Consider the following 26,957-nt stretch of genomic DNA (forward strand, 5'->3'; position numbering starts at 1 on the left):
TAATCAATGGCGAATCCTCGGCCTCTTTCGCCAAATACCATCTCGCCATCACCAATTCTTACTTACTTACTGGCTTTTAAGGAACCCGGAGGTTCATTGCCGCCCTCACATAAGCCCGCCATTGGTCCTTATCCTGAGCAAAATTAATCCATTCTCTATCATCATATCCCATCTCCCTCAAATACATTTTAATATTATCTTCCCATCTACGTCTCGGTCTCCCTAAAGGTCTTTTTCCCTCCGGCCTCCCAACTAACACACTATATGCATTTCTGGATTCGCCCATACGTGCTACATGTCCTGCCCATCTCAAACGTCTGGATTTAATGTTCCTAATTATGTCAGGTCACCAATTCTATCGACGCTAAATAACCTAGCAGTTGATACAGTGTCAAGTAAAAAGAGGGTAGTACCAAGCTGCAAGAAACTTTTTCCCGTGTTACAAGAGAGAATTTATTTCAAATGGAAGGCAACATTAAGACGAATACTGAAGGAATAGGGGTTTCGGGTGGAAGAAGTGTACATTGAGAAGAAAATGTTTAATTGAAGGGGAAAACACTGTAAATTGGAGGTGAAGATATCTACAGAAAATAGAACAGGTTAGGGAAGAGGGTAAACCGATTTTGTACATGGACGAGATACGGATAGACACCAATTTAACGTTTCCCAAGTACTGACAGGTTAAAAATGTTACGGGAATTTTAACTACTGTAAATGAGTCCAACAGACTCATTGTTGTCCATCCGGTTGGAGCTCTTTGCTTTGTCGAGAGATGCGAGTTAATATACAAGGCGGGAACAGCAACAGTTGGTTATCATGGACAGATGATAGTCCAACAATTTAAAAAAAATGTGATGATAGTAATAGCGACAACAACACTTAAGATGCGGAATCTTATGTCTGACTTCGTTCCCTTATAGTCAAGTAGACCGAAGTTTTCAGGTCAGAGTGTAGCGTAAAGTTCCCCCGTCCCGCCTATCCACTCCACGCGCCAACTCGTAGCGCGAAGACAGATTCACTCAATTTACGAAAATATTTTATGGTATGGATTATCCGATTTTTTCAATTAACCGTTCAGCCTACCTCCTTTATTACCACGGATAATAGAGGTTCTACTGTAAATTCATCGTTCCAATTTCATTCTTCATCCTTGGCGAGTTCCATATTCCATTATTGTGTTTAATAATTACAGCTCGATTCAGCGTTAATGGCCCCTGTCCTTGGTTGTCTGGCTAGTGAGCGAGCTGTGTGTTGCGTCATAAGAAGAGGGAGAGGAAGAATAAAAATAATATCTATGCTCGAAGCTGAGGTACACTCATGTCAAGAAAATATAAGTCATCATGACATTGTTTAGTCAACAAACGTAGTGGTGATTCACTCTACCATACAGTTTAAATTGTTTTTTGTTATACCAAGTCATTTTGCTCGAAAATTCCTTCTCTTCTCGTACCTTTCCCTTGAATGAGAAACATGCAGCCACATTATTTTTACTGTCCTGCCAGTTGCATTTATGCGACTAGCATGATCTTTTAATACAGTGTCATATTACAGGTTCCCGCAGTAATTCAGTTAAACTTTGAGAGTCCATATAATATAATATCAGCTGTGAAAGTGTCTATACATGTTTGGGTCCCCCTTATATAGGTGTAGATATGTCCAAAGTTTTGAAGCTCCATTCTCGTAGAAGACAAGGAGAAGAAACTTCTCTGTTGAGTTCTTAGTGAGAGGTAGTCTCCTCTTTCCTGGCGTTCCTGCTTGATATAACTGAAACACAACTCCGAAACATTTCAATAAATCAGTCTTTTAAAGACATTTAACGCTTGTGATTAGTCATCAGTAGGGCTAGGATTTTGATGAAATTGCATCTTTTTTCTAGTAAGCCAGAAACATAGCCGCTTTAGTATTTATATGTTATGTGATAAACTGAATGTTTTAAGACATATTTGTTAGGGCATTTTTTTTTTTGCATTTTTTGCCTGTTTCAACTCATAAGAGCATCTTTTGTGTTATTCGGACATTTTTGAGGCATTTTTATTTAATTTTGGCTACAAATCCCCATTATTAATATAAAATAATGTTTATTGCCTTTGATATTTTGTCTACATATTTTGTCCATTACTAGGCCTACCCTTTATTTTTTACTTGGTTATTTAACGACGCTGTACCAACTACGAGGTTATTTAGCGTCGATGGAGTTGGTGATAGTGATATGATATTTGGCGAGATGAGGCCGAGGATTCGCCACAGATTACCTGACATTTGCCTTACGGTTGGGAAAAATCTCGGAAAAAACACAACCAGATAATCAGCCCCAGCGGGAATCGAACCCGTGCCCGAGCGCAACTCCGGATCGGCAGGCAAGCGCCTTAACCGACCGAGCTACGCCGGTGGCTAATACCCATTATTTTGTATAATATCTTAACCGTTTTTCTACACAAATATTGCCCTTTATCGTAGTACACTCCATGTAATGGATCAGTCCAACCATCCCTTCAATATAGACTCCTCTATACTTGCTAATTCCGTATAAGAATGGTCTTGTGATGGGCTACGTGGAAACTACATCAGGTAAAATAATTAATTAAAGTGTACCACTTAGAAAAAATTATGTAAAATTAAATAAACTTAAATGTTGGTACTAGAATTTAATTTAATTACTAGTCTAAATATTACGTAGCACAAAACTTATTTTCCTACTAAGCTAATTTTAGGATATAAGATCAATTTTAGGGCATTTTTAAGGGAATTTTTGAAAGATTTTTAGATCATAAATGCATTGTTTTTAGGACATTTTTTTATGATTTATAGGTCATCAAAATCCTAGCCCTAGTCATCAGTTGGTCGGCTCTCGCGGTTTCTTGTCAGTATTATTTCCGAGACATTCCCTTCAGAGATGAGGGAAGAGCGGTGTTCCAGTGTTAACCAGAGGGTATGGAGAAAAATCAAGAGAAACCTTCATGCGTTGTGCGGCCGAGATTCGAATCGATTACCTCACAAATAAAAGTCGTACTAGTTACCCCTTAGGCAGTCTGTTCTATCGGAAAAGAGGGAACTGAGAGAGAACAAAATTGTAATTCGTGATACCTTCTCAGTGTGTGGTACTGGCTTGATGGTTGGATCATAGATTCGACTTCGCTCTGCTACCTTAACGGGAAATGAACACAGATATTTTACTGCCTCACTTGCAGCGACTGGGAGGTTGATTAGAATAGAATGTGAAAGCACCAAGAGAAAACGTCAAACATAAATACACAAAAACTTTCGTCTGTGGTGTCGTCTTGGAATCGAACTCTTGTTCTTAAAGTTTTTCATCACCATCTTTCCCAAATTTAGGTCATTGACACGTGTTCAATTGTTTGCATTTGTTGAAGAACATTATTATTAAAATGAACTTGGGAATATCAATGCAAATCGTATCATACAGAAATGATAGAGTAGAAGTGAATAAGGTACACGTACCAAATAATGCCACCTTAATACTTCAGTCACTTTTGCTCTGGAAATGAGTTATGTACAAACATGAAAATTATGAAATAGAAACTGTAATCTCATCTTTACAAAATAGCACAATGAAAATGGATATATTATATACCGAACAAGAATTAGAACTCAAATAGGAAAACTTTGTAAACTGGCGTTATTAGGAACAGGTTGTCCAATTAACGCCACCTATTTTCTAGTAACCTATACACTTATAATTGTTAATGAATTATTTTTCCTAAGCAACACAAATTGAACTAAGCGACTAAATTTGAGTTTCTGTTAATAAAAGTTACAAAATCACTCAATACTAATGACAGATTCTTGATCTGAAACTGAAACATCTGATGGATTAGGAAAATATGTTTTCCAGTGACTTACTTACTTACTTACTTACTTACAAATGGCTTTTAAGGAACCCGGAGGTTCATTGCCGCCCTCACATAAGCCCGCCATCGGTCCCTATCCTGTGCAAGATTAAGCCAGTCTCTATCATCATACCCCACCTCCCTCAAATCCATTTTAATATTATCCTCCCATCTACGTCTCTGCCTCCCTAAAGGTCTTTTTCCCTCCGGTCTCCCAACTAACACTCTATATGCATTTCTGGATTCGCCCATACGTGCTACATGCCCTGCCCATCTCAAACGTCTGGATTTCAAGTTCCTAATTATGTCAGGTGAAGAATACAATGCGTGCAGTTCTGTGTTGTGTAACTTTCTCCATTCTCCTGTAACTTCATCCCGCTTAGCCCCAAATATTTTCCTAAGCACCTTATTCTCAAACACCCTTAACCTATGTTCCTCTCTCAGAGTGAGAGTCCAAGTTTCACAGCCATATAGAAGAACCGGTAATATAACTGTTTTATAAATTCTAACTTTCAGATTTTTGGACAGCAGACTGGATGATAAGAGCTTCTCAACCGAATAATAACACGCATTTCCCATATTTATTCTGCGTTTAATTTCCTCCCGAGTGTCATTTATATTTGTTACTGTTGCTCCAAGATATTTGATACTTTAAAAAAAGAGACAATGTGACACAGTAGAAAGTTGTTAAATACAAAAGCATTTACCTTAGTGTAATATTAATGTTTTCCAATAAGTAAAACAAAAAAAATTAAGTTATGTAAAATTAAAAAAAAATTAAGAGTTCGATAAGCAATTAAACCAATATCATCACTGCACATTCTGAACATTTGTAAGTAGTGATTTTCCTGATGTTTTCACACTGATGCTGTACTATCAGCCTTAGTACTTACATAACCTAAAATTTTGTCTGTAGACCTTTAACACCACATGGCGTTAAAGCGCTACTGAGTACTTGATAACATGACATGCCTGTTTCTCAAACATTTTCAAATTTTATAGATAGCAAATACTTTCTATACATAGAAGAACGTTTAAGGATCACGAAAATATATAGTTTAATATAGTTATTATTTGTTCAACACACAAAATAAAATATTGCCTCTTGCCTTGATATAAGAACAGCCATTCACTATCAACACACAACAGGAAAATGATGGAATATAATGTCACTCGTAAATGTCAGCAGACAGCTAGTAACTCATTTCATCACTAGATTGCAAGCGAATGCAGGCTATAGTAGTGCACTACCGAAGACTTGCGTCGTTAACAAATTTTAATAGGGTGGCGTTAAAGGTATACATGGCGTTATTTGGCTCAGGGACCTTATAATGAAGAGGAAATGGAGCTGTGTTGGAAAGAGTGGGTGAAGAAAGAATGACGCCAAAACTGATCAGGAAGAGGAAAAGGAATTAGTTGAGTCACTGGCTGAGAAGAAACTGTGTACTGAAGGATGCACTGGAAGGAATGGTGAACGGGAGAAGAGTTCGGGGTAGAAGAAGATATCGGATGATAGACGACATTAAGATATGTGATATATGAGGGAATAAAGAGGAAGGCAGAAAATAGGAAAGATTGGAGAAAGCTGAGTTTGCAGTGAAAGACCTGCCTTGGGCAGAATACTAAAGGAAATGAAATAAAATAATGAAGTGTGTTAAATGCAATTTACTAAGTCGATATAATTATAGTATGTTCTTTATACGGAAGGAATCATCCCGCCAAGAGTTTTAAACCGATCGGATTAGCAGTCCAATGACGTTTAGGGATTGCTTGTGTCCTTCCCTCCTACGTTTATCCCTTAAAAAAGAAAAGAAAAACCTAGAAATGTTTTTAATGGGGCCTACGAGTCCTAATTTTCAGGGGCCTATTCAACACAAGTATGAGTGATAATGTACAAGCTACAAATAAAATGTTCTTGCAAAGTGTGGAGCTATATTACTCTGTCTCACAAAGTAGTATCATAATATATTAGTAATAGAAAATGCGTTGTTTTTAGTTACTGAAAGGAGTATACTGAACTAAAAATCACATTCTGGGACGATATATATTAAACAAAATGCATTTAATTATGACGCAAACTAGACCTCTCTACAACTAATGGTTTCCAAATAACATAGGCCTACCTCTAAACGTGGATGCTGATGATGCGTGTGACGTCACACTGCCGCGCAGCAACGCAGCTAGTTACTTCTTGCTTTAGTTAATCACGTTACATTCACTATAATTCATGTCCAAATCGCGGAAATACCGTTCTTCTTTTTCATAACAAAGCGTTCAGCAGCTGCGAGCTTACATAACGCAAGCCACATGTGCGGCAGTGTGACGTCAGCAGCAGTGATGGACAAAATTCCTTCGCTCGAATATTGAGAGGCGTTTTATATTTTGAGTTGCAGTTTTCAGTGATTTCATCAGCTCCATGTTGGATACAAATGAATTTTTTTTATTCAGTGTCCCTTCAAGATTTGAACGGTTTTTAACGGTGTTATGTCAAACAGAGGTTATCTAGCGTCGGCGAGATTGTAATAGGCAGGGTTGGGCAAGTAAATTACCTGTACGTATTTTACGTGTAATTTACATGTAAAATAGACTACGTAATGTAGGAAACTGTTTTATACACGGAATAATAAACTAAGATTTATTGGTTTTGACAATCTAAACATCAATTACTGCATTCCTTTTAAATCCTGATAAGAAAAATGTCTGTTGCACAAGAAAAAAATTATTATTACTTTTTTGTGATTTCATACTGTAGTTTTTACATAGATTATAACATTTGTTAATACTTACTTTCATTCACTCTAATGCCACAGTCTAGTATATACAGCCACGAAGCTTGAGTTTATGAGGGTGCTAGGAACAATAGACTGTGCAGGTACTATTTCGCATTGTCTGTAATGAGGCGATAGTAGCGATCCTAGTGGTTAGCAACTATCTATGGATGCATATTTACTACGTATTAATCTTCGTGACTGTATATACTATACTGTGTTAATACTTAGAAAAATAGCAATGCTTTGCTTACTTTTAGTTTATTTGCTGAAAAAACCCCATAACATCCGAATTTATTTTTTGAGGGGACTTTATACAAATTATAAACCACAACTAATAGAGAATAAACCTAACACTAGAAACTAATAACATTTGTTAAATGCATTTTGACTATCGAAATAAAATAAATTAAACTTAACAGTTTTTATTGATTTCGCGAAAGTTTTGTTGTTGTCACTTGTGGGATTTTAAAAATAAACTATTCTAGTGATAAAGACCTTTTTATAGTATAACAGTTTAAGGTAAGTATTATGATTTAAACATAATAACCAATTAAATGTAATAATTTTCCAAATTTTATATGGTAAATGACTAATTGTCAAAGAGTTGGAAAGCATGGCTGAATAGACTTTTTGTATGTCAGAACATAAACTTATTTTTTCAGTCTTCGCTTCCACTGGCATTACTATCTTTGTTTTTCGTAGGCCATGTGTACAGTTCTGTGTAGAAACCTTTCACTTCATCCGGTATGAATTGCAAAATCTTCTTAAGGTCTCCATTTTTTTAACATTAATTAGTAGCCTCCAGTTATATGCTAGGTTTGTTGACAGTCAAACGGTAAATTTTCATCACAAATTGAACATAGACTAAAAATAAAAGTTCTTGGAGGTTTTTACGTATTTTACATTTATTACGTTAATTACGCATTATTTACGCATATTTTACTGTAATGTAAATACTCTTTTTTATGCTTAAAGTCCCAAACCTGGTAATAGGTAATGACATTTTTGACGAGATGGGAACGAGGATTCTCCGTCAGATTACCTGACATCCAATTTACAGTTGGTGAAAATCTCAAGAGAAACCAAACCAGATAACCAGCTCAAACGTGATTCGAACCTATGTCTGAGTGCAGCCTCGGACGACGAGTCCAGCTCCTTACTTCTGAGCTACACCGGTGGTCGTTACTTTTATTAGTTAATAATTACAAGAGATGTCTCTTTCATTACTTTATTTACATTTCGAACAATTGGAATCGCTTTGTAGTATAATGGAGGAGGAAGCAGCTTAGCGTACCACTTGGTAATTGATATTTAGCTGACAGAGCTTTGTTACTAGGCCTATATGTAGGGCAATCTAACCTATACTCCATCCATGTCATGCAAAGCTTTTGATGTCGCGTCCTGTTAAAAATAGAGCTATATATTCTCACTAAACACGCAGCAAATCTCATTAACTTCGCCATGACTTTCACTACTGCCACTGGGACAATATTTTAAATGAGCTGGCGTAGTAGCCTACTCTATGAAATTCCAGTAACATAAGTATAACTTTCATTTCACTGGATACAAAGCACAAACGTCACTTATAATTGTCGCCAAGTAAATTACAAGTAGACACCGGTGGCGTAGCTGAGGCGGTAGGGTGTTTGCCTGCGGATCCGAGACTGCGCTCGGGCGTGGGTTCGATTCCCGCTTGAGCTGATCATCTGGTTTGGTTCTTTCCGAGATTTCACCAACTATAAGGCGAATTATAGCTAATCAGTGGCGAGTTGTACGGAATTACGCAATAATATACCAACCGACAATTTGAAAATAATGAGATGTTTGTACAAATCTGTTGATGGCAGGCTAATTTAACTCGGGGAAAAATCAAGAATGCTATGTCTGAATTTTGCTGCTATTTATAAGCAAAAATTCGTTTATTGCATAAAAATCATTTATTTATTTTGCTTTGAAATATTAATTCAACTGTTAGTCTCTTATTAAAATTTGGTTAGCCTTTTTTGGTAATATTTGTGCTATTTTTTGTAATAGTATGAATGTTATAATACTCCTTGCATAAAATGTTTTATAAAAAAACAGATTTATTTCAATGGCCAATATCTCGAAACAGGTTTTTGGCGCTTGGATCACTATTGCTAATCACAGTCCAATTCTCGTCTCACCAGATACTATCTCCTATCACCATTTTCATCCTTAAATAACTTAGTAGCTGATACGTCGTTGAGTAAAATAAAAATGGTACAGATGTACAATAATTTTTTTCTGATCTGTGTCAGTTTCAAAACAGTTATTGCGGAAAAGGTCTCAGGCTCTAATTATGTCTTAATGTTTTAGGCGTTTATGTTGTTATTATTACTGTATTATTATTATTATTATTATCATCATCATCATCATCATTATTAGGCGGCCGGGTGGCTTAGTTGGTAGAGCAGCTGGCTATGGACTGGAAGGTCCGGGGTTCGAACCCAGGTGATAGGATTTTCTCGTTACCAAGACTTTCAGAACGCCCCGAGGTTCACTCAGCCTCCTATCAAATTGAGTACCGGGTCTTTCCTGGAGGTAAAAGATGGTCGGAGCGTGATGCCGACCACACCACCTCATTCTAGTGCCGAAGTTAACAAATGCATGGGGCTGCTACCTGCAAGCTTCCCAAGTGTGTTCATGGCATGCCAAAAGGCTACTTTTATTATTATTATTATTATTATTATTATTATTATTATTATTATTATTATTATTAGATTAATTAAAATGTGTCTCAGTGAAACTTACAGCAGAGTCCGTATAGGCCAGTTTCTATCTGACGCTTTTCCAATTCACTGCGGGCTAAAGCAAGGAAATGCACTATCACCTTTACTTTTTAACTTCTCTCTAGAATATGCCATTGGGAAAGTTCAGGATAACAGATAGGGTTTGGAATTGAACGGGTTACATCAGCTTCTTGTCTGTGCGGATGACGTGATTATGTTAGGAGAAAATCCACGAACGATTAGGGAAAACACGGAAATTTTACTTGAAGCAAGTAAAGCGATAGGTTTGAAAGTGAACCCCGAAAAGACAAAGTATATGATTATGTTTCGTGACCAGAATATTGTACGAAATGGAAATATAAAAATTGGAGATTTATCCTTCGAAGAGGTGGAAAAATTCAAATATCTTGGAGCAACAGTAACAAATCTAAATGACACTCGGGAGGAAATTAAACGCAGAATAAATATGGGAAATGCCTGTTATTATTCGGTTGAGAAGCTTTTGTCATCTAGTCTTCTGTCAAAAAGTCTGAAAGTTAGAATTTATAAAACAGTTATATTACCGGTTGTTCTGTATGGTTTTGAAACTTGGACTCTCACTTTGAGAGAGGAACATAGGTTAAGGGTGTTTGAGAATAAGGTGCTTAGGAAAATATTTGGGGCTAAGCGGGATGAAGTTACAGGAGAATGGAGAAAGTTACACAACGCAGAACTGCACGCATTGTATTCTTCACCTGACATAATTAGGAACATTAAATCCAGACGTTAGAGATGAGCAGGGCATGTAGCACGTATGGGAGAATCCAGAAATGCATATAGAGTGTTAGTTGGGAGGCCGGAGGGAAAAAGACTTTTGGGGTGGCCGAGACGTAGATGGGAGGATAATATTAAAATGGATTTGAGGGAGGTGGGATATGATGATAGAGACTGGATTAACCTTGCTCAGGATAGGGACCAATGGCGGGCTTATGTGAGGGCGGTAATGAATCTCCGGGTTCGTTAAAAGCCAGTAATTATTATTATTATTATTATTATTATTATTATTATTATTATTATTATTATTCTCACCATCATCATTGGTGGCAAATAACTGCAGATCTTCCTGATCTTGTGGATATAGAAGTACGGTTGTTTTGGCAGCAACATTTTAAATAATTTAAACGCGTTACACTACTTTACGTCTGTGCATGTCACAGTTTCAGCTTTGCAATTCTGTGGCAGTTCAATCGCTAGAAATCGATGTATAACAAAAGTAAAAATCTCTACATCAATTACATCTGACGCTACTGGAAAATTGATGTTAAAATTCAATTTCGAATCAAGAAATATGTATACTGGTTTTTCATGGTCTAGTCTCTCCTCCGCTCCTCCCCCCATATAACTTTAAAAAATTACTTTCTTCAGTTACTCATTGTGCGGAAAACTAATTTGGGAACAGAAAATGAAGTATACCAGGCAGGGAGCGGCGCGATACGTAACAAAGTGTTAGTTATTTCCTAACGTAAAATGGAATTTAAAATTGAATTCTGCAAAGTTGTCAATTCGTGGCTTTTAAATTTTGTTTCTGTAACTTACTGCTCGAAATTAAAGGAGGAACTTTAATTGTTTTTTGTTTTTTATTCCCGTACAGTTTTAATATTCATGTCGTCATCTTTGCAAAACTTTCTGTTTGGAGTGATAATGCAAGAAAAGGACTTTATTATTATACTTAAAAGTAAGTGATTTTGTTTGTATCTGTCAATTAATTTTCTCTTTAAACAATATTAACCATCATTTTATTTCTTTTCTTTTCAATCCTGTAAGTCAAAATTATATGATACATTAGAATTACCGAAGACAACACGCTTTTGGAATTACCAGTTTTGATTAAGGACGTGTTGGTGACTTAAAACATGATGGATAAGTGACATAACCCTCTAAAGTCGGAACAGGGCTTGAGGCCTAAACCCTGATGCTGAAGAAGAAGATTATTGTGTTTCGGAGACAACTCACATAACATCCTGAATTCTGAGAGTATAGTATACTATACTTCATACATGATTTTGATATAAGATGTTATGTATAGAGATCAGAAGTATAGTGTAATATATCTGCATTTCTGCCCTAAATTTAACCTGCAGAATGTTTTCAGCATTTTTCCTCATGTCGGTGACTTATTTTCAAGTGTAGCACTTATATTGAATTTTAAAAATAAAACAAATGTCTCAGGACTCAGGAGTTTAAGTAGAAAAACGTAAGCAGCTAAGTCAAAACTACGTATGCAGAATGAACAGTAAGCAATGTCATTAATTGAAGAGATGGATTCCAAACTGGCCTAAGTCCAAATGACAAGTTATGATAAAATTGATCAAATATATTTGACGCCCTTATTGAGAAAATTGACAAAAACTGATAAAATAAATTTGACGCCCTTAGATTCGTTTGAAAAAAAAAAAAAAAAAAAAACATATGCAGACACCAAGTCAACACTTAGTAGAATCTGTTAAATATATTTACACAGTTATGTATGTATATATGCTTGAAAAGAATAAATTAGAACGTGAATAAAGTAAGTTAAGATCTTAAAAAAGAAAAGGACTTAGGAACTTTGGAATCAACCTCTTCAATTTCAGGGAGTTATTCTTTTAGATATTTCAAACAAAATATTTGAATTTAATTTTGCTCGTTTTTGCTTCCTTTTCGAGATAAAAGTGGTTTTATATGAAACATTTCATAGCATGTTTTTGGAAGTCCTTGATTTAATTCATAATATACTCAGTCAATTTAAGAGAGCAGTATACTAGCTGTTATAATAAAGAATTTTAGTATAGTTTTATGCATTTTCCATGCATAAAAATGAGTTTTAAACATATTTCGCGTATATCTGTTAATGCGAAACATCACATCCTCTACTTATAGTATATATAAAACATCATTAACAGAATTTGGAGTAATTTCAGTGATCCTAGAATTTTTCACAGCAATATGAAGCTTTAAAATGCATGTTTATCATAACTTTAAATTTTGAATTGTTTCTTCTTTTTAACTGGCCCGTAGATAGCTAGTCTAATATTACTTATTTCAGCTTAACATGAATATCTGCAGTTTGGTGAAAATCCTGAAACCTAAGTTTTATATTACAAATCCGTAGTATAATTAGAAAATGAACAGGAAATTGAACAGTTATATTCTTTCTGTTCTCTTTTTTTAACGTAAACTTAGTCCTTAATAGGGAGAGAACAGGATATAGTAAGGATTTGCGAACATAAAATTCAGAGAAATCTGTAGGGCGTATGAATGTGAGTGAAATCAAGAAATTAGGAAATCAAAAATTGAACGAAGATGCTTTTGACTTTGCAGAAATCTCAAATGGAAATGAGCTGCACATGTTATGTTATTGGTTCAAAGACAGTGAACTAACAGCATTGTGTCCGAGAGAAGAAAACAATACTATGGAAGGAAAAAAACGCGATGGGTTTATGGTCTGAAAAGAATATTGACAGCAAGTGGCCAAAATCAGCAAAAGCTCGTGAAGAGATGGAGACCATAAACATTCTAGAGAATAAATCAAAACTTTTATGCCATCACTATGAGGAAATTATATTTGTCTTCAATGCAAGGGATCTTTGTAGTACATAGGTTATTTTACCTCTAATAATAATGCATCATGTTTGGGATGTATTAATTCGTTGAAAGTTTCGGGGTTTGTTGGAAGATAACTCAGTGGTCCCAAGCCATAAGGTGATATGTTTTGGCGAAAATGAGATTTTGCTATAGGGTTATGTTATGCATCCTGATGGTATCTTTATTGCGGCAAAAGATGACATGCATATATATCTCTATTACTATTTTTCTCTCTAACCCGATGTTACGGAACATGATTCCTATGATTTTATTAAATCGTTCAAACTTTAAATGCTCGCTCCTGAAAAACTGCAAGAAATAACATGTCACATTTTTGTATTTGTTGCCACAGAACTGTACTCGACGCAGCTGCCTCCGAAGCCCTCCTTTTCCTTTGCGTAGACTCAGGAAATTTCGAATTCCCTCTCCCTACTTTCCAGAAGACATTGTTTTCCTTGTATCTTAAAATGTTCTTTCGTAAGGGGGAGTTTATGATAAGAATAAAACTAATTCCCCTCAAAAGACAATGTCTAGAAAGCAATAATGTACCTCTTCTCTCCACCCCCTCGTAGGAGAGTCAGTCATATGTCAGCTAACACTCCAGAGAACTTCGTACTTTAGCAGTTGTTGTGAAGGGAGGGAAATTAAAAGCAATAAACAAGTTTAATTACAGTTGTAAATTTGAAACACTTTCATGGTGCTTAGCTTTTAATATACAAATTCCAGAGTAAACAGTCGCATAATCCTTATTACATGGGCTTTATTTCCAGTTTTGTGTTGTTTGTGATTCAGATTTGAATTTGTTGTAGCAAATTGAATAGGCCTATATACGTGGTCGTTAACGACGTTAAATCGTACGTACTTACTGGGGAAAGAAAGAAGCAAAAAAGGGGAACGAGAGTTAAGAAAGGAAGGAAAGAAGTGAAATAGAACAAAGCCAAAGGATAGGAAATGGGAGGAAATAGAAGGAAAAGAGGGAGAATAAATTAAAAATTAGAGGATGGACGAAAAAATAAGAAAAGAAAAGAAAGGAAGAAAATTAGGGATACGTGGGAAACTGAAAGCAACGAGAAAGAAGGAAGGAAAGAAATAGCAAAAGAAGTAGAAATAGGATGGAAAGGAAGATGGAAGAAACAAAGAAGAGAAATAATGGAGAATTGAGAAAAATGAAAGAAGAAAGAAAAATGAAAAGGAGAGGAAAGAGGAATGAAGAAAAGACGACACTGCCAATGCCCAATACTACAAATCATTCCTGATGTACCATCTGCTGGACAATGCCATAATCCTCCATCATACGCATCAACCCACACAGCAGCTCCTGTCGAGAACATTTTGCAGCGGTGGGTGTGGGAGATCTTGGAACATCCTCCCTACTCGCCTGATCTCAGTCCATGCGCCTTTGATCTCATTCAGCAATTGAAGTGCATACTAGTGCACGACTAATGAGTACAAATTTGTCAACTGTGAATGATCCTAATGAGGAGAAATTAGTCTATCAATCAATGCTATGACCTCAGATTTAAGATTGAATCTATAAAGATGCACTAGCATGATCAACAGCTGATCCGGCCTCAAAGCTACTGAAGATGGAACAGTACGTCCTAAAACATGTTTAGCAAATGAATTTTAATTGTATAGTTATGTGGTTTTAATACTGTTGGATTTTAACATAATATGCAGCGTGATTCACGAGGATTTACTGTCACTTACGGAACTTATTTCCGAAGACATTCTGAGCAAAAAATATCATATACAGTAAACATGTGTTCTAATCTCAGTATTTTTAGAGTTACATTAATTTGAAGTTGTTTGTAAAATACCATTATTTTCTAGTTTTAAGGGTAAAAAAAATATTACAGGAAAAGAATGAACTATTTAAGAGTATCATTTTTTAATTAGCCAGTATTCTGAAATTAAAAATGTGTTGTGAACTCCATAGTTGCCTCGTACAGATTTTTTTTTTCAGTTTTTAACCGCAAAATTATATTTTTCTTACGCATATATCACACAATTATTACAAATCACGCCATTCTTGTAAATTCTTCAAGACTGTACATTAGGTTACATAATTAAACTGTAAAGAATCAAGTTCCTAAAGTCGTATGATTTGTAACAATTTTTGTGATACGTGCGTAAGAATGATGTAATTTTTAGTTAAAAATTGAAAACAAAATCTATACAAAGCAATTAACAACACATTTTTAGCTTCAGAACACTAGCCAATTTATGAAATGATGCTTCTGAATAATTCAGTTTCTAATTGTAATATTCTTTAGCCCTTAAAACTAAAGGTATTTTACTTCAAATTAATGTAACTCTGAAAATATTGAGATTAGGACACATATTTAAATGACAATTTTTGCTCAGAATGTCTTCGGAAATAAGCTCCGTAAGTGGCGGTAAATCCTCGTGAATTCCTCTGTGTATATTTTAATGATTCAAAAGAGAAACACTGTTATATTTTATGACCAATGAATACAAATATGTCAACTCTATCATTATATTTTAAGCTTCTTTTCTTCCAAAACAACGCCAATCCTTGTCCAAAATTTGTGTTATTGTGAAAACTCACTCAGTCCGTAGACCGGTGGATAAAAAAATTTGCTCAGTTCTTTCATAAAAGTGGACTTAACACGTTTTGGGATCACACTATTTGTTTTTCAAACTAGAAGAGTCTAAATTAAATTATATTAGGATGTAACCGTAAACTTCAAAATGCTATGGCGATAATACTTACGATAATTCTATCATTTGTCTAATATCGAAAAAAAAAAAAGTAACTGAAATCCTCAGGGAGTTGCGTCCCACAGTTTAGAAACTATCCAAAATGGACGTTGAAAATGAAAGTACCGAAAATTCCAGTGGCCGGTAATTAATTCCGAGTGGCTCTAGGTTAACGCTTTAGGCTGATAAAATTTCAGTTGAAGACTTGAGCAGTAACCAGCAAGTTCGTAGTGTAAACGAAACTTGAGTTTAATATTCGCTTAATATTTTATTCGTGTGCTTTATTAAAGACTTCACAAAGTCTGGAAACTGAGTGAAATGTTGGTTCATTTTGAAGGTTTCGAATGAGTTGAGTTGATGCAACATTTCTCTACAAAGTAAGCATTCCAGTATTTGTTGTGGTAGAGTTAGGAGTTATTTCATGTTGCAACTTCAACAAAGTAATCTAAAACACTTTCGTCAAAAAGTGGGAAGTTGAGAAAAGAAATATTTATTTGAAAGATTCAAGTAACTTAAACAGACGTCCTCGATGATCAAGTGGTTATAATACTACTACCGTAAATGTTTGCGGTTCAAATTTCAGGTGAGTGACACGAGAACATATAAAAATCCAGTCTGTGAACAAGAGAGTCCCAGTAAAAAAATTATCAGTTATTTTTTTCAGAGCTGTCTGCTTTCCCGATGTATAGTCCGGGTCAGCTTACTTCATACCCTGAGGGTGAAACCTAACCATTCCCCCCCCCCCCCATTACTACATATACTAGTGGACTGTGGTGATTTTCTATTTGCAAGTTGAATTTTCTTTCGCCAACTTCATTTCGAACTTCGGTACTGACAAATACTACAAATGGTAGTGATTTTGTAACTGGTATGTTGGCAGCTGAGACAAATATCGACAATATTTGTCGGTACTGGAGTTCCATGAAATTGAAATTGTACTAGATTTCTGAGCCTCTTACTGGAAGCTAGTGAAATTTGAACATACTAATAATTAATTAACATCAGTATTAATATTAATACATAATAGTTACTTTATGTGTTGCGTTGTGGTTATAATTCAAGACTATAGTCAGGTAAGTTTTCGGAGTTAGTACTAATAATTTCATGTGGTCAAACAAAATAATTTTTAGGTTAGGTCTCATGAGTCAATTGTTTAGTGAAACCAATGAATTTCGTATTGCCAGACAAAATATTTGACATGTTGGTCCCTTTCTCGTATAGTTTGCTTACGAAAATATGTTACAAATTATTCAATTATTTAGAATAAGCTTCCAACATAAAGTACTGTAAGTAAACAAGTCATTTAGTACGAAGGATCGTGTGATATCTGGTAACAGTTGGCAACACTGACAAGACGGCAATATTTGCTGTTTAGGAACTGTTCTTATGTGACCTTCACTATACATAGGTCGCTGAATTTCAGCATCTCCTGACACTGCATAGACGTCTGATGCTGAAAGTAGAAAACAGGAAGGCTACAATAAGCAATAAGTACCCGTAGCTGGACAATCAGGCCCATCCCTAAATTCAAATAGTCTGTGTCATGAAGATGAGACTTAGGCCACTTTTTCATTACACATTTTGCAAAAATTTTGGTCTTTGTCATGTTACCAATGAAGTCCGCTGAGTTAGCTCTTTGGTAGCGCTTCTACTTCCAGACTTGCTGACCCGGGCTCGATTCCTGGCGGGTCAGAAATTTTCGTGAGGTGGCGGTGCACAACTTCTAATCACTAGATTTTGCAACAATATGCCTGATTGAAATTCAAAATCTCTCTGCAGTGCGTACGAAGAGAAGGCATCTGTCACCGTTGATAGTGATTCGTCCGTGTGTCGGATGGAGACGTTAAGCCTGGCGGCCCCCTTGGTGTAATTCGACAGGAGCAGGCTACGTCACGGCACCGGGTTTCTCCTTCTCCCTTATCTTCATCATCACCCATTACATGCACTAAACTTACACGAACACTTACATATCGTTGTTGATTTTATGAAACCTTCTATGTGACAGTACAGAGCATAATTTTTTCAGAAGGAAGGGAAAAGTAATTGAATATCAATTCCCATACATAAACCGGTAGAAAACATTGGTGAATATGATGATACCATCGAGGATCAGTGTAGGCTTATTGATATTTAATTACGTTTTTCTTCCACCTGAAAATTTATGCTCTGTACTGTCATATAGGTTTAATAAAATCAACAACGATATACACTCACCCTAGTGCACGACATAACTCTTCACAGCTAGGCATACACATCGTGTACAGCGTGACCCGCCGAAATGGTGTACAAATTGAAAATGATAGTCCTGCCATCTATCCTAAATATGTAACACCCGAATCACGCAAGTGAAGTGGGTAGGCATTAGACACACACACACACACACACACACACACACACACACACACACACACACACACACACACAAGCGCGCGCGTTACCAATGATTTTTCTATTGACATTTCTTTTTCTTTAACTGTCATTTACAAAGGGTACGTAACTAAAATACATATTTTAATCTGAAAAAATAAGATATCTGACTTCATATTATTATGATGTACCGAAGTACATATGAAATTACCGTGCAGGAATTCTGCGTTATCATATGATGAAGGATGGATAGAACAGAGAAAAATTTTCTCCGGGATTGGAACTCGAACCTAAGTTTTCAGCTCTACGTGCTGACGCTTTATCCAGTAAGCCACACCGGATTTCAGTTCCGATACCGGATCGAATCCCCTCAGTTTGTTCTACCTCTCAGTTTTCCCTCATCCTCATGTATTGTATCACAGAATATGTGACAGTGGCACAATGTCCAACACACTGTGTGCAGAGGTGCACTCATTACGAGTGACTAAGTGGCCGGGATCCGACTTAATCTGAGGGACAAATCTATTTGTGTGACCTATGTTTTATAATATTATGTGTTTATATTGCTGCTTTTCCGTATTTTGTAATTTATGTAGGCCTACAGTTACAAATATGGTATGTGTTCTGGTATATTATTACAAAGTATGTTTGTAAATAATAATGTCCTGTATAACAGTTTATATAATTAAGAATAATATTACGTTTATACACCCTGGAGACGATAATGCGATGTATTCCACTAACGTAATATTTACGTTTGTCCTTGAGGCGAACATTTAATTTTTTCTTGCTCGGCCTGTATTGTTCCATCCGACTAATATCATGTACGTATGGGGGGGGGGACTACCTTGCCAGCTGCTTTATAAACACTGTATTATTCCGTGTGTGTACTTAACTTCAGAGTAAATGTGCCTCAATTTTGAAGTTTAATTATTAGTGACTGAAAGAGAATGATTTTAACTTATTTTGAAATATATTCCTTGAAGGGTTGTAGGTAAGTGAAAGTTCCCTGGACAGTCACACATCTATCAAACCCGGCCTCCACAGTAATCGGTGTGATAGTCCGTCGGATGATGAAAATATAAGAGAATTTGGAGTTTTTAAAATGCTTCTCGTACCGGTAACAGCATTGTTGTTAGCTGTCAGAGAGAACAGAAGTGGAAGCTTTTAGAATAATGAAATAATATGGCCAAGTTTGTGTTTTAAAAACTTTGTTTAAATATACACGCAAGCTACCTGTATATGTAAATCCTAAAATGAAACTGTCATGTTGTTAATCAGAAATATTCGAGCACTTTTTCCCCTCTCACGGAGCTAAGTGACAACGGACGCGGTATACGTATAGCTCTTTTATGTTTTGATTACCGGTGGCTAGAGTTAGGACTAAACCAGTTGTTGGATGGCGGTAGTGTGGTCAGTCAATACAGCAGGAGACAGTCGAACGAAAAGTGCACAGTGTTGCCAGATCTAGCATCTTGGTTTTAGATCTAGCTTAATTTTAATCGGTTGATGTGCGTTGGAGATGCGCTTACCTGAGGTTTAGCACGGTGCAACGGTCGTAGTAATGTGTCATAATGACCTCAACATAACATATTACAAGACATAAAAACGTAAAACACAGAGCATGAAACATAAAACATGTCATACCTACGCAGAAAAAAAAAAAACTCTAGCGCCAAAATTCAGATCGCTAATGAAAACGAGAAAAAAAAGTAACTCGTTAGAGAGCGGAATTTAGGCAAAAACCTATTTTTTATCCATTGATTCATACAGGTTTGAGATTTAATATTTACATTTTTGATGGAGATATAGGTATAAATAAAGGGGTTTTATAGTGCCTAAAATACCTATTTCGACGTTATGCCTATTTTTTTCGTCTTCTTTTCATTTTTGCATACTTTTTCGTAACTATTTACTGCTTTTCTTAACATTCTGTACCATTTACAATCCAAGACGGATAACTCCTCCCTAGCATTGAACAACATAGTAGAGAAGTACCTCTGGGCCACCCTTACAATCTTTCAATCCTAAAATTCCAACTTTTAGTCGGCTTGGGTAGCGTAGTCAATATAGCGCTGGCCTTCTGTGCTCGAGGTTGCGGGTTCGATCCCGGCCCAGGTGAATGGCATTTCAGTGTTCTTAAATGCCAGCAGATTTACTGGCATATAGAAGAACTCCTGCGGGACAAATAATCTATACTAATAATAAATCTGTAGCCGAAATTTTTCTGGTAATTTTCGATTTTCCAAAAATAATTGGTCCTAACATATATAATTAACCACCCTGAAACCGAAAATCGCTTTTTTAAATTTTTGTCTGTCTGTCTGTCTGTCTGTTACCTTTTCACGCGATAATGGCTGAACGGATTTCGATGAAAATTGGAATATAAATTAAGTTCGTTGTAACTTAGATTTTAGGCTATATGGAATTCAAAATACTTTATTTAAAAGGGGGGTTATAAGGGGGCCTGAATTAAATAAAACGAAATATCTCGCTTATTATTGATTTTTGTGAAAAATGTTACATAACGAACGTTTCTTTAAAAATAATTTGCGATAAGTTTTATTCCTTGAAAAATTTTGATAGGACTGATATTTAATGAGATAAATGAGTTTTAAAATTAAAATAACTGCCATCTAAGGCCGTGTAATGAATTAAAAAACAAATGACTTCGTCTATAAGGGGCCTTGGACAGTAACAATCGAAAGCTATGAAAGATAGCCTAGTGTTTGTATGAAGTAATATCGGAAGCTAAATTAACCGATTTGTATAATTAATTATTATTTCACCATTGGAAAGTGTAGCTTCTCTAGATGGACATAATGCTATAATGTTATTACAGTAACTTCTAATATAATATAATATAATATAATATAATATAATATAATATAATATAATAGGCCTATAATATAATATAATATATAATATAATATAATATATTATGTAATATTATATAATATAATTTAAGTTATTTGAAGGGTTCAGAACCATAGTGGACCAAGCGCCATTTACTGAATACGTAGAAAACAAGGGTTGAAATTAAGTAATTACCATAATTCAATGGAAACCTATAACAAGTAAAATAAAATATAGGTACACATTAAATCTAAATGATATCAATCTTCATTAAGCTATGGTTGCATGTAATAAAAATTAAGAAACATGTTAAAGGAATTGTCATTGCACCAAATGAGTGTCTCTGGACAAAAATGATCGCATTTTAATTATTTAAATACAATTTAAATTAAGTAACATATTGTGAATTTTATTAGTAACAACAATGTAATTTATTCCTCACAACAATAATTCCTTTCTACAATTCGCCTTAAACGCTCTCGTCAACAATTGGATTTTCACTCAACACAGTATTCGTTATAGCACTCCACTGATGACAATGACAATTTACTTGGACTAGTACGAACAACAATGAACTGTTAATCTTAACTAATATTTACAAAGCACTATTTACAAATCAGAACTATCAGTTCTCAGTTCACAGTTCTTCTATCTCAGTCACTCGAGTTCACAGTATCTCGAACCACAGACCTTCAGAGACAGTTCACTGTACTCGAACTCAGGTCCCTCCAACTGCGGTCCACTGCACTCGAACCCAGGCCTTCGGATGCTGATACAGTTGCGGACGCACACTCGAGTCGAACTCCGGCACACAAGTCTGGCTTGCTTGCTCTGGCTTACTCACTGACTGAATAACTGAAAACTCTGTCTCGTTCCTTCGCGTCCGTAATTTATAACCACAGCGACGTAGCCTCGAAAGTTCCACGCGTCTCTAGAGATGGCACTCCAGAAAAATCCAGAGCCCTCTCCTCTCTACCAGCACCAGATGCGCGCGCACTCTCTCTCCACTCTCTCGCCGCGTAGGCCGCCCTTACTTCTCTCCGCCGCGCGCCGTCCCCGCGCGATCTGCTTTCTTGCGGGACGCTGGTCGTGAGTTCGAATCTCACGTCGCTGTCACAATATTAAACGATTTACCCTTCTATCAAACACGAATGTTCCCTGGATCAAATGTCCTATTTTAATTATGTAATTACTTTATATTTATTTCTAACGGGTGCAGCGGAGCGCACGGGTACGGCTAATAATAATAATAATAATAATAATAATAATAATAATAATAATAATAATACTGGGTTGTACCCGAATAAGCATTCTCTTACATTCCAAGACAGATAACAACCCCTTCCTTTTTTCTCACCATTTGTAAGTACAGCAGTGAGCGACACAATAGCCACAATAGGCGCTGATCATCTACTGAAGCAAACTATGGAAATATGATTGGTGAATGAAAAACACTAACTTAAAGACAGAATGTCTTCATTTTGTGCATGCATGTGTACCCTTGTAAAATGTGAAATATGTGGAAGTATCTTTTAATCCTAGACTTTTGCATTAGATACTGTAATGTTGAATCTTATATTAGTGACATTTATTAATAAAAGAGCCTATTTTTTATTTTATAGAGTCTAAATAAAGGAATTTAATAGCCCATTTTAGGCGCCTAAAATGTCACTTTTTAGGACCTAAAATTCCGCTCTCTACTCATAATAGAATGCATTTACACGCGCAAAAAGGTTGTCGGTATGATACTCAGAAATGTGCTTACGACCTGTCATTTCTTAGTTAGACTGCCATTCCCTATATTGGTCCAAAGGAGACATATTAATTTAAACAACACAGTAATAATAATAATAATAATAATAATAATAATAATAATAATAATAATAGAATTGGTATTAATTTAGTAATGACTATTACTATTAATTATATTTCCGGTCGTCTTATAGCTACCATGCTTGCAATTGAATCCGAAGTGTGCGCATTGAAAGCCAGCCGAAGGCGATTGATATTTATTAAGGGTGATAAAAATCCTAGCATTCCTTCTTTAAGACGATACTCTACTGAAAATAATCTAATTTTGAGAAATGTTATCATTTTTTTTTATTTTTGCGCTAAAAATGTACGGTTTCATGAAAATGTTGTCTCAATATCTTAATTATAAGTATACTTTTATATAATTTGTAGAAGTTGTGTTAATGTACGAGTTAAGTGTAACCAAAATTTTAAATTTAATTACTCCAAAAAATAAATTTTCTGAATTTAATTATCCCAAAAAATAAATTTTCTAAGTTCTCAACGACAAGTACCGTATTCATTTTATTTCTCAGTGATTGAAGCTAGAGCAATGAAACTAGGCATACTTATTCATTAATATCTCTGTTATGAAATGAAACATTTGATTATGATGCAGTACATGAGGGTAGGCCACTAGAGGGAACCCAAAACGTTGGAACTTAAACTGAGAGGATTCAATCCGAAATCGGGATGGGAATCCTGTGTGGCTTAGTGGATAGAGCGTCAGCACGTACAGCTGAAAACCCGGGTTTAAATCCCGTGCCTGAGAGAATTTTTCTCTGTTCCACTCAGCCTACATTATGTGTTCAGTATAGTTTTATTGCTACAGAATTATACCTAAAGCAGTATTATTTTTAATAATGTTTGAATAATGAGGAAATTATATAGGCCTATGCTTACTTACTTACTGGCTTTTAAGGAACCCGGAGGTTCATTGCCGCCCTCACATAAGCCCGCCATTGGTCCCTATCCTGAGCAAGATTAATCCAGTCTCTATCATCATATCCCACCTCCCTCAAATCCATTTTAATATTATCTTCCCATCTACGTCTCGGCCTCCCCAAAGGTCTTTTTCCCTCCGGTCTCCCAACTAACACTCTATATGCATTTCTGGATTCGCCCATACGTGCTACATGCCCTGCCCATCTTAAACGTCTGGATTTAATGTCCCTAATTATGTCAGGTGAAGAATACAATGCGTGCACTTCTGTGTTGTGTAACTTTCTCCATTCTCCTGTAACTTTATTCCTCTTAGCCCCAAATATTTTCCTAATAACCTTATTCTCAAACACCCTTAACCTATGTTCCTCTCTCAAAGTGAGAGTCTAAATTTCACAACCATAAAGAACAACCGGTAATATAACTGTTTTATAAATTCTAACTTTCATATTTTTTGACAGCAGACTGGATGATAAAAGCTTCTCAACCGAATAATAACAGGCATTTCCCATATTTATTGTATGTTTAATTTGAGGAAATTATATACTGTATACAAATCATTATTACAACATGAACAAATTAGAGTAGGGCATTATTATTTCTCCATTGCACAATATGCAGTGTTACCTTTAAGAAAAATTTAGATTAAACAATTTTTTTTTTTTTTTTTTTTTTTAGAAATAGGATTTTCACTAAGAAATAAAAAAAACAAAATAAGTTTAAATTTTTTTAAATGTTTCTGAAAAAAAAATATTGAAATTTACAATGTGTTATTATGATATACATATAGCCTATATATTCAGTAAAATTTGAAGTCTCTAGCTCAAAAATTGTGAAATTTAGCATTTTTAGTAGCGCATCGCCTTAAGAAGAGAAGGAAAACTGGGGATCCTCTTCAGTAGATTTACGACGCGTCAAAAAGGCTCTTCAGCTCTTCATGTTGAAGGGTTATAGGCACCATAATAATAATAATAATAATAATAATAATAATAATAATAATAATAATAACAACAACTTTGAGCGATCCGAGTTTTACGGGTTGTACACCATAGCATCGAAGTAACTTGTATCAATAAAGTCAGCTTAATATAAAGCGGCGGCAATCGTAGCCCATAGAAACGTGTCTCGTATTTTTCATGGAGCCGCTTTCCGAGTGAAGGCGTTTCTGGTACATCCTGTCTCTTGCTATTTCTCTGTGATGTGGTAATCGGAAATTTGGAGCACGTACACCCCGAGAAAGTCCATGCATGTTTGGTGGCCACAACTGCAGCCCATTCTCTCACTGTTTGTGGTTGCAACTCTGTGGTCATACAGCCAGTAGTTCCCCCATCCCTTCTTTAAGATTCTGGACGTGTTCTCGGCCGTATGTCCGAGTGTTCTATGAGCTCAGGCAGTGCTGAGTAAGGAATTCTCCCTGTCTGCAGCAAACCTTGTTACGGGCCGAATCATATCTGGAACAATGTTTTTAGGAAGGTCCCTAATCACAGATACGGCCGAAGAAGCAAAAATTAATACTGCTGCTCTCGTTTATACGATATTTCTTCGAAATAAAACTTGGGATAGCTTTTATGGTGCATTTACACTAACTTAACTTAGCGTAGGTAGGTTCGTTTCTACAAAGCACACTAATTCGTAAAATACTATCATAATCTTCTTTCAGGTCTTACGAGGGGAAATTCGCGACCCGAAATGCGCTGCTTTAATGAGAACAATACCAAGATGTGAAGTCTGAAGAATAGATTCCAATACACATGCAACATAGGCATAGACAATCAGACATAGTATTCAAATAAAAGTAAACGGCGTCGTCGTAAGTTCTCTTGACCAAGTATCAGTTTCACTCATTTGTCAAATGATGCAGTGATCAAAGTTGCTGTCTAATAGACCCTAAGAATTAGGCCCTATGATGGAACCGTAATTAATAATCCATTTTCAGGCAATAAATCTTACTTGACGATATGTGTCAGAGAAAGAAAAATTGTATACATTTAAAATCTGATTACACCTTTTCCAGTTGTATTTCACAAAATATCAATTTAATTTCAGAAATTATGAATTCTATTTCAGATTAGTCAATTCAATTTCAGATAGTATCAGTTGTATTTCAGAAAACATCAATTGTATTTCAGATTTGTTAAATTAATTTCAGATAGTATCATTTGTATTTCAGATTAATCAATTCAGTTTCAGATAGTATCAATTGTATTTCAGATTAGTCAATTCAATTTCAGGTAGTATTAGTTGTATTTCAGAAAACATCAATTGTATTTCAGATTTGTCCATTTAATTTCAGATAGTATCATTTGTATTTCAGATTTGTCAATTTAATTTCAGAAAACATCAATTACATTTCAGAATTGTCACTTTAATTTCAGATAGTATCATTTGTATTTCAGATTTGTCAATTTAATTTCGGATAGTATCATTTGTATTTCAGATTAGTCAATTCAATTTCAGGTAGTGCCAATTGTATTTCAGAAAACATCAATTGTATTTCAGAAAACATCAATTTAATTTCAGAAAACATCAATTGCATTTCAGATTTGTCAATTTAATTTCAGATAGTATCATTTGTATTTCAGATTTGTCAATTTAATTTCGGATAGTATCATTTGTATTTCAGATTAGTCAATTGAATTTCAGGTAGTATCAATTGTATTTCAGAAAACATCAATTGTATTTCAGATTTGTCAATTTAATTTCAGATAGTATCATTTGTATTTCAGATTTGTCAATTTAATTTCAGAAAACATCAATTACATTTCAGATTTGTCAATTTAATTTCAGATAGTATCAATTGTATTTCAGATTGGTCAATTCAATTTCAGGTAGTATCAATTGTATTTCAGAAAACATCAATTGTATTTCAGATTTGTCAATTTAATTTCAGATAGTATCATCTGTATTTCAGATTTGTCAATTTAATTTCGGATAGTATCATTTGTATTTCAGATTAGTCAATTCAATTTCAGATAGTATCAATTGTATTTCAGAAAACATCAATTGTATTTAAGATTAGTCAATTCAATTTCAGATAGTATCAATTGTATTTCAGAAAACATCAATTGTATTTCACATTTGTCAATTTAATTTCAGATAGTATCATTTGTATTTCAGATTAGTCAATTCAATTTCAGATAGTATCAATTGTATTTCAGAAAACATCAATTGTATTTCAGATTAGTCAATTCAATTTCAGACAGTATCAATTGTATTTCAGAAAACATCAATTGCATTTCAGATTTGTCAATTTCATTTCAAATAGTATCATTTGAATCCAGATTTGTCAATTTAATTTCGGATAG

This window comes from Periplaneta americana, chromosome 11 (genome assembly GCF_040183065.1).
Source record: "Periplaneta americana isolate PAMFEO1 chromosome 11, P.americana_PAMFEO1_priV1, whole genome shotgun sequence".
Classification (NCBI taxonomy): Eukaryota; Metazoa; Arthropoda; class Insecta; order Blattodea; family Blattidae; genus Periplaneta; species Periplaneta americana.